Source organism: Pelodiscus sinensis, chromosome 8, assembly GCF_049634645.1.
Source record: "Pelodiscus sinensis isolate JC-2024 chromosome 8, ASM4963464v1, whole genome shotgun sequence".
Taxonomy (NCBI): domain Eukaryota; kingdom Metazoa; phylum Chordata; order Testudines; family Trionychidae; genus Pelodiscus; species Pelodiscus sinensis.
The window spans coordinates 10,333,433-10,349,022 of record NC_134718.1 but is presented as its reverse complement, the minus strand read 5'-3'; the positions used below and the strand labels follow the sequence as shown (position 1 = coordinate 10,349,022).

The 15,590-nt window shown below is 38.6% G+C and overlaps 1 protein-coding gene across 27 annotated transcripts in view; it reads left to right on the top strand.

The window, feature by feature from the left end:
* KCNMA1 (potassium calcium-activated channel subfamily M alpha 1) overlaps positions 1 to 15,590 on the top strand; it is a 742,164-nt gene that overhangs the window by 69,472 nt on the left and 657,102 nt on the right. The gene's annotated exons all lie outside the window — the stretch shown is intronic.

Below are 15,590 nucleotides of genomic sequence, written 5' to 3'. Positions count from 1 at the left end.
AATCTTCCAGTTTTATCCTAGAATCAGGACTCTCTCTTTTCCTTATTAGATAATGGGAGGGGTGGAGGGAGAGCAAGAAAAGGGGAGACACCGATAGAAATTAAAAGACAGCACATTTAAAATCAATACAAAAAGAAATGCTTCTTTACAAAGGGTATGTCTGGACTACATGCCTCTGCCAACAGAGGCATGTAAATTAGGCATACCGACATAGTCAATGAAGCGGGGATTTAAATATCCCCCACTTCATTAGAATAAAAATGGCCACTGCATTGTGCCAGCTCAGCTGTTTGTTGGCACAAAGCAGCAGTCAAGACGGGGACTGGTCGCCAAGAAAAGCCTTTGTCAACCGATCCTGTAAACCTCATTTCACGAGGCATAAGGGATCGGTCGACAAAGGCTTTCCTTGGCGACCGATCCCCATCTTGACTGCTGCTTTGTGCCGACAAACAGCTGAGCCGGCACGACGCGGTGCCCATTTTTATTCTAATGAAGTGGGGGATACTTAAATCCCCACTTCATTGACTATGTCGGTATGTCTAATTTACATGCCTCTGTCGGCAGAGGCATGTAGTCTAGACATACCCAAAGTGTGCATTGGAGCGGTGGAATTCATTGCCTGAATATGTAAAAGGACCACAGTCGGAATAGCTGGTAAAAGCATTTGTAACTATGGTAGGATATGGGTAATTCTAACTCAAGCTACAGGAGGTGAGCATTTTGCCTGCAGGAGTCCAAAAAGAAGTTTTTCCTTATTTAGTCAGCATTATGCAGTTGGACTGAGGCTTCATGTGGGAACTTTGTACATATTTGCACTTCAGCGGTACCTGGAGTCCCCATCCAGGATTCAGCAGTCCATGATTTTAGGTGCAGGACAAACGTATAGAAAGAGGCAGTTCCCAAGAATGGGATGTAAAAAATGGATGCCATAAAAAAGGGGGAGGCCATGGTAACAGTAACAGACTCACCTTTCTTTGGATCATTGAGTAACTGGCCTCTCATGGAGGCAGGTTGGCAACTCCTATGTATTTCCCTGGAGAAAGATTCACCTGCAGTCATGGGGGCGGTGTCTTGACCTATCATTTGTCTCCGGTTTCCTCACTAAGTGGCCCACCTGCACTTGTACAGAAAAGTGCAGATTTTTGTTTAAGGTCTCTGTGTATTCTGTTGTCTTAGACCACTTCAGGGAGATGTGGGATGGGGTTTGAGAACAATGATATAAGTTTTTCTCATCTTGAAGGAAGCGCTCTGGTGCAAATGTCCCTATCTGCTGAGAAGCTGAAGTCCTGTTCTAAATCACTAACTACAGAACTCTAAAGGGGTTGTTAGGTAGGTCACAAGTAGACTGGAAAACCTGAGAACTTCCATTTCACAGGAAATGTAAATGTAAAAAAAGAATGTTTTGTTCTAAATCAGAACACAAAATTTTGAAAAATTTTGAAAAATATAGGTTAAAACATTTTTGGTTTTGGAAAAATAAACTTTGTGGAAATGTTTCTTTTGAATTTTAGTTTTCTGATTTTTATATTTTATAATTGTTACATTATTTCAGTGTAGTAGTAATGTATAATAGACATGCCATATGACTTAACTACTAGTGTGGAATAATGGAAATAGTCTATCAAATTTATGTTTTGTTATTTAAATCGTTATACCATGAGTTAGTTCTGATTGAAACATTTTATCTTATTTTTTTAGAAAAAAAGATTCCCGACTTATTGCAAGGATATTGACTCCAACCACTCCTCCCACTAGTATACTGAGTGCTTATCTTTCTTTCGTGTTCAAAGTGTTAGCATCAAACTGTTTCATTACCCCTAACAGGAAACACTTTTCTATAGAAAAGATGTTTCAATCAGTACTAAGTAGCAGATGCCCTTGATGAATTTAAAATAAAATGACACATAAAATGAATCAAATAGTCAGACTAGTATATTAGGTCATAACACATCACGTCTGTTGTGTTATGATATGCAGTAGTAGAAATGCATAATATGATATGACTTGGCATGATGATATCATTAGTTATTGCTGCTATGTCTGAAATACTATAAAAATAAGAAAAGAAATAATGACAAAAATAAATAAATCTCCAAGGGCTCTTCAAAGGGAGGGCTATCAAGCAGATAAGAGAAGATACTACTTGTATGCATAAAGGCGCTTCTGGGTTTAGAATTTAATTTCTTTGTTCTTACGCTTTGTTATGCACTTCAGCAATAGACAATTTGGAATAAGATCTGCACAGTGGAGCATAAGTCTCATCATAAAACATTTTAATTATCTTGAAGATTTAAAGATCTGTAAACCCCACTGCTGGCCTCATTTTGTGACCACACACAGCACATGAATTCAGGTTTTAGTTCCACCAGGGTAATTTTGTGAGATGGGTAATGCTTCTCTGTTAGTTTTTCCAGGAAGTTTCTTGTGATTACTAGAAAAGGTCCATCATGTAGACAAGTGGTTTTCTCTGTATTTCTAGGTGAACAAACAACATCACGGGATAGATATTTCCCAAGTCTGAATGGGACAAAGACACTTAACTCCCATTGACTGGTTCCTTTGAAAGACTACTCCTACCCTGAGTTTATCCCATTTTAACAGTGCCATGTGGTATTCTACAACGTTACTTCACTTCACTTGTGTTACAGTTCTACTTTTTTCAATTACGTAATTTTTTTTAACTCAATTTTTTTTTTGGAGGTAAGGAAATTTGCCTCTGAACTATCTGCAATAGCCCGATGGTTGTTCAGGTAATGGAGGGATTCCATCCAGACTTGGTGGCAGGGTCCTTAGTTAGGGAAAGTTGGGGAGCACTTAAATACCAAAGCTGGTGACCCTCTAGCCCATGCCAACCAATGCAGCTGGTGAAAGTTCTGGTTTTAAGACTGAACCCATTGCACCCACTCATTGTTACTTTTATTAGCAGCGGGGTTAAATTAGAACTGGCATATATGTAGAGCTGGTCAAAACTCTTCACGATTTCACAGAAAAACCTCAATTCTAAAGAGCAGCTTTTAGACACAGGTCTCAGGCTGCTGCCTTTCAGCCTCTCCTCCATTCTTAGTTTTCCCTACAATCCATGAGGAATAGGGGGAGGAGAAGGAGTTGGGACTACTAGCTGGTGCAGTAACTCCCAGAGAGACAGGTCAGAGCTGGAAAACTGCAGAGATTGGGGCAAAAAATGGAGGGGTTAGGAACTAAGGAGAAGGGAATTGGTAACAAATGGATGGGGCCCTACCAAATTCACGGGCCTGAAAGACACTTCTCAGACTTAAATCTGGCTTTTTGCGTATTTTACTTTATACAGAATTCATGGGGGAGACCCATGTCTCTGAAAGTGGGGGTCCGAACCAAGAAAAAGGTTGGGGACAGGTTGCAAGGTCATTGTAAGGAGGTCACAGTATTGCCAGTTTTAACTCTGCATTTCCTTCAGAGCTCGGTGGCTGGAGAGAGGCAGCTGCTGGTCCAGGGCCCAGCTTGGAAGGCAGCAGCACAGAAGTAAGAGTGGCAGTACTGACACATTTCAGAGACGTAGCTGTGTTGGTCTGTTTGATCAAAAATAACAAGGCATCTGGTGGCACCTTTAAAGAATAACAGATATATTAGGGCATAAGCTTTCATGAGTTGCAGCTCACATCATCAGATGCATGATGTGAAAGACTCAAATGCAGGGATATATATCCATACAGTGCTACAACAGTGTTAATGAGGCTAATTCAATCAGGGTAGATGTGGCTCACTTCCAATAGTGATACGAAGGTGAAAATACCTAAAGGGGAACATTTATTATTATATTGTTAGTCTTTCCCAGTCTTTCTAGAGCAGTGTTTCTTAAACTTTTTAAAACTGAGGAACACCAAACAATCCTTTTTTTTATGGGGAACATGAACGGTTTTTTTGTTGAACCAAAAAAAAAAAAAAAGAAAAAGAAAAAGGGCAATCATTCCTAAGGGAAAAGTTGTTGATCCTCCCCTCCCCCAAAAACCCCCCGGGGAAAAGTAAAGTTGTTGAGCAAAACAAACCAAAAAGGACAGGGAAAAGAAGTTAATCAACCCCCCCAGAAGTTGGAATAAGCCGTCCATTATTTTGAAATTGTGTCAAAAAAACGGAATTGCTGTGTAGACGCTCACATAGTTATTTTGGAATAACAGACACCCTATATGTCCAGGGAGGATGAAGTGCTCTCCTATTGTTTCTCCTATTGTTTTTTTTTAGTATGTTACCATTCTTGATGTCTGATTTGTGTCATTTAATCCTTTGCATAGAGACAGTCGTATTTGTTCAATGTACATGGCAGAGGGGCATTGCTGGCACATGGTGGCATACTGCAATCCCTCCCCCACAATAACCTTGGACTCCCCCATTTCTACCACCTTCTTTTGAGTCAGGACACCTACAGTGATAACACCATGCCATTTCAGATTTAAATTGCTGAAATCACAACACTTGTAATTTTTAAACTCCCATGAGTGTGAAATTGACCAAAATGGGCTGTGAATTTGGAAGGGCCCTACAAACTGGGGGAGAAGGTCATTTCTGGATGGAGCATGACATGGCATGAGAGGGAAATGATGTGGATTGGAGGGGAACCCCGAGAAAGGAATTCTGCCTTGCCCTTCAGCTCTAAATAAGTCATAGCAGTGGCGCTCCACCAGCTTCTCACAATTGGGCAGCACACATGAAACTAGTAGAAACAATTGTGGCCAGGTGAAGACTATTCATGTGACGTGCAATCATTTTAACCTGCCGATCTCCCTTTAAATTCTCACACTCCCTTGGAATGGCACATCAGTTTGCGGAACTTTTTGTTCTTCTGAAGATGCCTCCTACTTTGAAGAGATTAAAATAAATAGAAAGCTATTTATATTAGAGCTGTAGCAGACTCTCTGCATGTTACTTCAGGCAAACTACAGAATTAATGGAAAAGTGGGGGGAGGTTACTTTTGCAGATAATGTGTAGCAGATCCAGTCAGTTCCCACGACTATGAAACACCTTTGCAAAGGTCCTTCCGTGATGCCATATGGCTTGCTGTAGGACTCCAGTCCTTGAGGATTACTCAGATCAGTAAGGATTGCTTGGATCAAGCTCATAATTTCCAGCTGCCTTTCTTTAGCTTCGTCTTGGTGATCATTACTGAAATACTGATAAGTTAATTATAAGGGGGAAAGGCGGCCATTTTCAATCTTTTAAATTTGGTGCAGTAAGTGCTATCTCTGTTTATCATTTTGTGTGTGTGATGATCGCTTTTATTATTGACAACTGCCAAATGTCTGTATTTACAGGAAACTAGAAAACTAGTTGAACTGTAGTTACCAGCTCCATGTACTATTTATAAGGCTCACTTTTTCTTATAAATGAGAAATACTATTTATTTTGACTCACTCCTCTGTATATTCATGGGAGAATGGGCCTCTTAGCATGCGAAGCTTCTATTATTTATGAAATATTTTAGTTGGTGAGGAGAAAATCCTAATTTGGATTTGTACCCTGTCTGGACAGCTTTAGTTTACATTGATTTTTTTCCTCATGAAGACAAAAGATTACTATTGCAGATGTTGTTGGTGAGACACAGTATACGTGTAAAGTATTACAATGGTGCCCTGAAAATTATAAAGGGTTTGGCAAATGCAACCTGTATTCAGTAGTATTAAAAATTGCCTCCCTTTTGGAAAACTAGCTCTCAGCCCTTTAACTTATCCTACTATTTCAATTCACTGAGTCTTTTTTTCTTGTTTTCTTACCATTTGTTTTGGCTTCAGAGCAAGAGACACAAAGGTATGCAATTTAGTAAGCAGTTAGGCAGTTAACCGTCAATATATTCTGTTCTGCTATGTAGATAAAAATGTTAACAGGAAGTAGCACACGGATATTAGCACTCCATTATTTCACTGGTAGTCGGAAGTCAAGCTGGGACTTGGTGCAATAAATCAATTTTTAACTTCGCAGCAGGAGGGCATTCAGGCTTAAATATACAATAATACTGATTTCTTGAGAATGGAGTCAGCGAAGAATAACGATATCTCAGGGTGAAAGGGCAATTATGGATAGACAATTTCCTAGATTGGGGGAATATACACTAGGATGAAATTCAGCTGTGTGGACTGGAGATGTATGGGGGGAATGCAGGGAGAAGGAGGAAAAGAGCAGCTGTGCACCTCAATCTTGCGTGGAGAGGGCAGCAGTGTTAATATAGATCCGGTGCTCTTTCACCTACCCATCCTCTGCAGCAACAGCAGGTCAGAGTGATGGGGAGCTGCTGAATAAGTCCCCTTGGGGTGGATTAAGTCTCCTCATCCCCACCAGGCTCTTCCATTTCAGAGCCCCAGTACTTGGGTTCTGTGTGGGCAGAGTGGATTTAACCACCCGAGAAGGCCCAGCAGCCACCAACCTTAATCATCATATCAGTAGGGAAAAAGTCTTTTATTGCAGAGCCATTATTCGTTATGCTCTACAACGTCCAATGAAAAAACTGTGGACTATCGCCTGCTATCTTTCCTATCACGGAGAGGCATCAAAATGCATGGGAGTTTTGTTGGTCGATAGATAGCAGGCTACAATCCCCTCTGAAGGCCAAATTCCACTTGCAAATCCATAAAAGCAGCTCTCATTGATTTCAGAGAGAGCACCGCATGTACCTAAGTCCAGAAAGTGGCTGCTTGCCAACCTCTGTTCTAATAATTTCCTGAATTATGCAGTTCCTTGTGAGTGCTTCCTTCTCAAAGGTCTATTGTTAGTTATTGTCACCTGTAATTATCTTACAAAGGAGTACTCACTGGAGTGCTCATTACTCATGTAAGCGATCTCATTTAAGTTAACGGGGAGAAGGAACACAGGAACTGGCATTCTGGTTCAGATTGTGTCCATCTACTCCAGAATCCTATCACCAACAGTGACTATTACCAGCTTTTCAGAAGATGAGCAAGAAATCCTACAGTAGCAATTGTGGGGAACATTATGCCTGAGAGAACTTCCTCCTAACTCCCAAGAGCTATAAATTGGGTAAGCCCGGAAATAGGAGGGTTTTTAATTTTTGTCCTAATCTCTTATTTTTAACATTTATTGTTCCAATGCTGGAAACTCTTGTCATCCATATAAAGGCTTAACCTCCCCAAGTGGCCTTGTGCAAAGAGTTTCATGGTTTAATTGAGCTTTGTGTGAAGGACTGTTTGTGTGCATAAGAATTATTCACATGAGTCCGTGTTGAGGTTTATGTCTGTAATTAGCGATTATTTCTGTTCTAGTTATATTAAATTTAGATTGAAGTACTTTTATATATATTGTTTCCTTTACTATCTAACCTAATCTGAAACCCTCTTAGGGTTGGAGGCTTATCTCTTTCTCTTTAGGCAGATTATTCCATAGCTAAATTGCTATTGCTGTTAACATTTGATTTTCAGTGTCTTTCCCAAATGTTTCACTTATTAAAAAAAAAAAAAGTAACTAGCTATTGTACCTTCTTATACAGTTCCCAGCAGTTGTAATCTTTCCCTGCTCCTATATTCAGTAAAACACCAATAGTCCGGCATCCAATAGTCCGGCACTCCTGATAGTCCGGCATCAAAATGGCAAGAGCCTAGTGAGTGAGCTTCGGCAAAAAATGAGTCACAAGGTAACAGCAGCAGCAGCTGAACTGAGCAAAAAGGGTAAAACAGGCTTAAAAAAACTAAAACATTACAGTATACTGTATACAATATGTACAGTAAAAAGGGTTAAGACCACTTTATATACAGTATATAATGTATACAGTATATATATAGCCATCTTATAGTACCTCCTGATAGTCCGGCATATTTGATAATCCAGCACCACCTAGGTCCCACAGGTTCCGGATTATTGGAAGTCTACTGTACTCCTGTCAAGCTTGCAGAAGGGCATGCACAGAGAAGATATGCTCCTCACAGGTAGTTTTTCACCACACCTCCAATAATCCTCTTCTGATGCCAAATGGTTTTGCCAGCCTTAAAGGGAGGGTTGGGTTTCACATCAGTGCAGTATTTCCTAATGCATGATTTTCTTTCTCTCTTCACTTTGGAGAAAAATAATTCTCATCAATAATAGATGCTCAACATTTTGAGAGATACAGACCTTGTGTGAAGGTTAGTTACAAGATTATTGTTTAATAAAACACTCACTTCTGTGGTTAAACAGAGAAACCCCCCACAAACAATGCAATTAAAATATATTAAGTTATTTTCAAGAGCTGGCTAAACACAAAACAATTTTAATAGTTAGCTTTTTTGTTGTTAATCATCTAAAAAAACCAACAACCAACCACCACCAAAACCCACGACATAGCACCAAATAAGTAAATACATGTTCTTTATGGGTTTTACCAGCAGATTATGATTATTAGCTTGCTTTTGGGAACCCAAGGAAGGTCATGATAGCATCCAATAGTGAGACTGAAGTGGCAAGAGACTTTTTAACTGGGATCTATGAATATAATGAGCAAGAGTTTCCTGCTCAGTTCAGAGAAAGCGAGTAATTTTGAACTTTTGTGTCACTTGTCTACACATTAATTTATATGAAAACTAGACAGTGAAATATTCTGATGAGTAATACACATTGAATGACATGCAAAAGCAAGCATAATGTAAATAGTGAAAAGTATTTCAGATTTAAATGTAGATCCCGAATAATGGAAGCTATTTGCAATTAGGCTGTTGTACACCACAGGGATTCACTAAAGTTGCCAACTCTCACTGTGTTATCGTGAATCTCTCTATATCTGGCAGTGTTTCTTTTCCTTAAAGCCCCAGTTTCTGAAGTGATGGGATCGCATGAAAATCTCTCGCTTTTATAAATTGTTAGTTCTCGTAGTTATGGAGATGAACACGAGCACATGAACCCCAAAGGCTAAAAAACAAGCCAAATCAGCGGAACTAATAATGTTGTTAATTTTAAAAATCCCATGATTTTGAAGACAATCTTTTGATTTCTGTGGTGGTTGACTCATGATGTTTGAATGCTAAGTGTTGGCACTAATATCAATCTGTGGTCTGCTGAGAGCAGCTAATGACAGGGTCTTTCCTTTTTATTACCCGTTGCTAAATTGCATGTAAAGGCAGCTAAAACACATTAAACACTTCCTTAACACTACTTTCCCATGAAGGCATCTGATGCAGATGCCACAGGGAGGTTTTGCAATCAGCATTTGGAGTGGATGCGGCCTGAGAGAGAAGATTTCTGCAAGACAATCTCTGTTAATATGTAGTGTGTGCTTTGGAAAATATGAGAACCCTCGGTACTGACCTCTTCTAATCCGCATAACAAGTCCCATAAGAGCACATACTTTCTGCAATCTTACCTGAATTTTTCTACAGAAATCCCGATTGTCATCACTCATGCATGAGCCTCATTGTAGTCACTGGATGTGTTCATGTTATTTAATTACCTTATTGACAATCCAGATTGCATTGTTCAAAATAAGCAACATGTTTAAGGAATCGGTATGGTACTTGTGCATACTGGTGACAATTTATTCTTGGCTGAGATGATGTAATCCATTGGTGCAGTTTGTCTTTTAAACAAATTAGTTCTTGTTTGAAAAAATAGCCTCCCATTTGACAGACAGAACTTGGTGTGATAATTTCATAGGATAGTGACAATGATAGGAACATTTGTGTACAGAATAATGCTAAATGAAAATACCCTGCACTTTACTAATGCAAAAACACTACGTATTCTGATGATAAGGGAATGCAGGGGTAAATCCTCAAGACAATACATAAAATGAAAAAAGGTTCAGGCTCTTCACATTAATGTAAATGTAAGAGAACTGACATGGTTTTTTTTTTTCAACTTCTTTATCAATGATGATTTCTATTTTTATGTATTTAGTTTTTAATTAGGATGTGGTACCAGATTCTTATCCCTTTAATTATGAGCATCAATAACTACAGAAACACAGAAGGTGTGAAAATTGATGGCACTGGTCATGTTAATTGCAGGTGAGTATATGTAATAAATATTGTATGTGTTGTGTAGCTATTTTAAATCTTAATGAATCCTTTTCTATTTGTTTCTGGAGTCGACGAGACAGTAGAGTGCTTCATATCAGAGTGCTGATTGGGGAACTTCCCAATATGTTCTCAGAAATACAAAAAACTTAACTTACTAATGGCCTGTCTGCTCAATGGGTTCTACTGTATTAGTAGAGCTGTCACATTCCAAGGGTGCTGCTGTAGGCACTGTAGTATAGATACTTCCTACATTGATGGGATTTTTCCCAGTTGTGTCTACACTGGAGTTAGTTTGGCTTAAAAATGGCGCTACGGGGTGCGCGTTTTTAATACTGCTGATTTCCCAAACTCTTTCAGCCATGGAGCCCCTTTGGGATCCTGAAAACTTGTCAGATCCCTAAAATATCATGCTTTTTACTTCAGTAGGTACCCAAATAAACCAAGTCTTGTAATTCTATTTTTATTGCTTACACATTTCTTATACATTCTTTTCCCCCAAGAAAACTATCAGAAAATAACAAGATCATACAACTGTCATTAATATTTTCTTGTCAAGCTCTTGCACCCATTGTGTGGAGCACACTTTGGGAAACCCTGGGCTAGGTTGATCTAAATTTTTAAATGTAGACCAGGACATAGAGATTTTGGGGGTACAAGTGAGGTGAGGGTGTGTGCAGTCTACCATCTACATGGGTTGCTGAAGAAACCCCCAGTCCTGCTTTTCTCTTACCAGACTTAATCTCAGCAGATGAACAGAGGGTGAAAGTTTAGGAGTTAACATACTACGGAGCTACATTTTGTGAAGGTGTAGGCCATACACTTGGTCATCGTGCCTTCTTTCTAAGCTGTGATGCAACCCATTCAAATAATTTTCCTCCCTTAATCATTTTCATTGCTCAAGGATATCTGCTGTTCAGAAACAGTCCAATTTCTTCTTTGTGTTCAGTATCACATATGATGCTCACTAATTGAGGTTCAGATTCTGGAGTCTTTAACTCCAGCAAGGAGAACTTTGGCCCACTGTGCATGAGTTCAAAGAGCTGAGGTTAGCTTTTGGTGATGAAAAACAAGGCAGTAAAACGCTGCTACAGATATCATAATGTATCAGCTGGCTGATGTAACCCAAGTGGTGTCTGCAAGTGCACTGGCCCAGTTTGAAGAATGGAAAGGAGTCTTTTAAAGCAAACAGATTGCTAGTTTTACTCCCCGGATAGTTATGTGCTATTTTTCTGTGCCAGCTCATAAAAATCTGATGACCTTGCTAAGAGCCTCTTTTGTTTTCTCCTTTCTTTGATTTTGGTAATTGTGTTCTTGGATTTGTGTCTGTACTTGATAATTTTGGATTAGGGACATAGTTACTTTGCTGTAGTAAAGCAGACAACACACATAATAACATAGAGGAAGAAAGTGGTTTAGCTGAAACTGACTTTGTTGCAAGACCACTGGATAGCTGGTAGTTCCCTAATTTTGTTTGTATTTTGTCTGCGGAAAAAAAAACCTGCTCATGATCTATATTTGCTAGTCTGATTCTCTTGTTCCAGGCCACACTTACACATGCCAGAACTTAGCTGGATAAAGCACTTTGTGCTGGCATATGTCTTGCTTTGTGCAGTCTGAAATATTACAGTAACCTAATTCCTACTGCTAATCAGTACTGTACATCAGAGTTATCCACACTGATTAAGAGACCAAAAATGTTTACCAGGATAGGATAATAACTTTCAACAAGATTGGAAGGAAATGGGAACTTTTTTTAGCTTTCTCTAAGGGCTACATTGAGGAGGAATTATTTTCAGTGGATTCCTTTAGAAACCTACTGTACATCAAGAAAAGTGTGGGTAGTGGAATTATGCAGTGTTACATTTAACAGGGTCACCAAACAGACAGAGATGTTAGCAATGAATGGTGTTACTTCAGAATGATGTAAAACACTTCTTGAATTTCAATACCTACAATATTTTATTACCTCTAAGCTATAATTGGCACATGAACAATTAATTTGCAGTTCCCTCTGGCCTGACTTTCAGCTCTGGACAGAGTTCCCCATTCGTTAGCAAAAGCTGTTGTCTATCCTGTCTGAACTTATCTATCACACAGGCTCACATAATATCCATTATTTCTCACACCTCCTCATTCTCCCGCTCGCACGTTACCTCCAGGGAAAGCCTTGGGTGCCCCTTGCTGAAATGGTTACATGGTGGGAATTCTGGAGCACATATGGACTTGGGAGCAATAGTGTCTTCATAGTGTCCCATTATCCATACCTAAAAATCCCCTTTGTATCTATAGGAATTGGCTTGTAGCTGAAGGGCATAAATGACTCTGAATTTGCGTGGTTTAAGGAAAGTCCTGTAATGCTAGGCGGTGCGTCTGGGGAAGAGGAGAGGGTTTTTGAGGGAGAGGAGGCAGAAAACATTTCAGAAGAGAGAGTCAGGCATATGCAGATAACCTAATGTCTATGGCAAAACAGAGTTGCTGAAGCAGTGAAGCTCCAGGAGGTGGGTACTGTGTAGCTAATTGATTTTCCTGCCTGCAGAATGACTAAAGATAGGAATGGATAGAACTTCATTGGCACCATCTGTGATTCACAGCCATTTCATGGCATGCTTGTTACAAACGTGGGAGTATACTCAAGTTGGCAATTGTGCATGTAAAAGTGGCTGTGCTATGAGGGCTAATGCAATAAATGTGAGTCAGTTCAGCTACATAACAATAAATGGCATACAGTTGCTGGTTGTGTCAGAAAAGAGGCCAGACTCATTTTCTAATGACTATATTTTACCAGAGTATGCAGCTTGTATGTTACTTGTCTAATTGAGACCAGAATAAATTAATTGCAAATGCAGTTTATAGTCTCCGTTTAAGTCTTAGATATGCTAGGTGGTTGTTAAGGGATTTTTATCTTAAAACATCCCCCCAGATTTAGCTTGATTTCTGCTGTCCATTTTGCTGGCCTTCAGTGCTTGCATTTTTCAGTGCTTAGTTTGGAACAGTGCTCATAGCATAGCACTTCTGGGTCTGATGTTCTTTCAAGGCTGTTAGGAGGCTTTAATAGTACTGACTCGATCAGTTCTGTGGGAGATGCATTGTGGCACATCCAAATATCCGTAATTCTCAAAACTTCGAATCAGAATATGCCTGGATTTTTATTCTCAATAAATCCTATGTAGATGTGATAAATAAATTTGTCTTTCTGCAAGATAGAAAAGAGAGTTTTGACCCTTGAAGTCGAGAAGAGAGACATCATAGTTCAGAACAAGAAAGGATTTAAAGTTTTATGATGTGATTTGTGTGTAGTGAATTTTACTGAAGATGCAGTGTCTCAGAGCTGGACAGCTCTAGAGATGAAAGGTCTTCCATGCACGCCAAAAAGAAGTCATGCCAGCGCAAACTTCCCAAGATGGTCCCATCAGTGTTTTTCAGCCATATTCTTGAGCTCTCCTCTTGGTGTGTGAGGGCAATTCATTCTCTGTGTTTGTGCAATGGTTGGCCTCTCTACTAGTTGCAATAGTGGGTAATTTTGAGTTGTGGACACCAGTTCACTGTTCATTGTCTTAGTCTGATTAGCCAGCGAGTATTACACATCACTTGGGCTATAGAACAGCACTCAGCTGGTAACTTTGAAATCAGGATTTAACAATGTTTTTCAGTAAAAGATCTTATTAAAATGAGTTTTATTCTTGCCTACTAATAAGTGGATCACATTATCGGCTTAGTAATATATTTAGAAATACTATGTGAATGCTTAGAATTTTCTCAGTTGTGTTTGTTTTAAACTACATATAGACGTATTGAATCTATGACCCATCACTATTTTTTTTGTACTTCTGCATTTTGGATATTTAGGAGCAATTTGCCCATTATCCACAAGAGAGTATTCAAGCACTGTCCAAAGAGCAGTGAAACTGCACAGCCAATGGTTAAACCAGGTTATTCTGAATAAATTGTCTGGCAGCAGCTATGGGGGTGAACTGCAGTGAAGGGGACACTTAACTTACATAGTAAACCAGAGAGCTATTTCTGTCACAGTTAGAGGAATATTTTTCAATAAAACTACTATAATTGAGAGAAGTTCTGAAATATACTGAAGTAATCCAGTGGAAAAATTATCTATTTTTCACACAGAAGAAAATAAAAGATGACCCAAAAGTTAATTAAGGTAGCGGAGAAAAAATGTGGAAAAATGTGCAAGATGTTAGATGGTGCAGAAATTTCATCTCTATTATAGAGAGTTAGAGATGAATTTGTGCTTCTGTATTAAGGTTGGGCTGATTTTCACTTAAATGAAAGACTATGTTATATGGAAAATAGCGCATATCTCTCCCAAATGTGTAGTACACAATTTTGGCGTGAAGACTTCTTTTTCCGAGGAGTTTCAAATAAATCTCTTTGAATTAAAAATTATTTTTAAAATATTAACATTAAGATATTGTTAGTGTCTTATCCATTCTTGTGCCCTTGTTGCTAACAAATGGCTTGTTTATCATTCACACTTTCCCTATTGTGAAAACTTATTGTCCTCAATCTTCAAATGTATATTTTAAAAAATGAGCTATTAACCATTATTTTTCTGTCTTTCAAATGACATTCATGATCTTCCCTCACTGAAAATGTCTGTCAGTGAGACTGAAGCTACTCAATAGGTTTGAGGCCACACATGATCTCGGTAAAGCTATATTCACATTTTTTCATATTTTAAATTACTCCCATTTCCCATAATTTACAATGTGATTGAAACTACTCATGACTTCACTATCATTGATCGGCTTTCCTTCTTTGCTCTACAGTTAAGGGAAGACACTATGCCTAAAGTTATAACACAAGTCTCTCATTATAAACTCATGTTTCACTTCATAAACAATCTACTGTATATTTTAGCTCTTAAATGGTAAGAACTAGGAGCACCAAATTCGGTATACAGCTTCCTCTTACCATAATCTAAAGCAAGGTAAGGGTTTGATTGTGTCAGGGAAATGGGATGTGCCCAGAATGGGATTGCTTGTCATAAAACCAAACAGAGAAGAGACAGAATCACCAAATCAAGAACAGTCTTCAAAACTGGCATAACTGAGCAAATGTTGAAAGAGACTGAAGCAAGATGAGCCGGAGAAATCGGATGAATGTGAAATAGGATTGCTTCTCAATAAACCTTTGAAAAAAGAGATAAAATGGAGATTTTGGTGTAGTGCTCTGTTTTAGCACAGCTAAATTAGTGCTTAAAGTTTCACAACTAGAAGACAATGTTATTGAAAACCAAATTGACTAGCTCTTTTTTGTTAAACATAGTGAATGATTAGAGGGACGAAGACAAATCATATACTTGTTGGAATTCTTATTTAAAAAATGTACTAACAAAAACTAAATGGACACATTTTAACAAGCCCTTTTTAAAAAGAAATCCAACATAAAATTAACTTCATAAAAAGAACATTTTTTTTAAAAAAATACAATCATTTCAAGATAACATGTACATTTTCCTTTTATTTAAAAAAACTAAATTGAGTTAAAGATGTGAGCAATGCTGGGTAAATATGCTGGTCCTAAATATTGCTGAGCTTGTAATTAGTGTTTTGTATTATACTGTAAAGGACATTAATATTTTGCGGTCGAGTCCATCATGGTGGAAG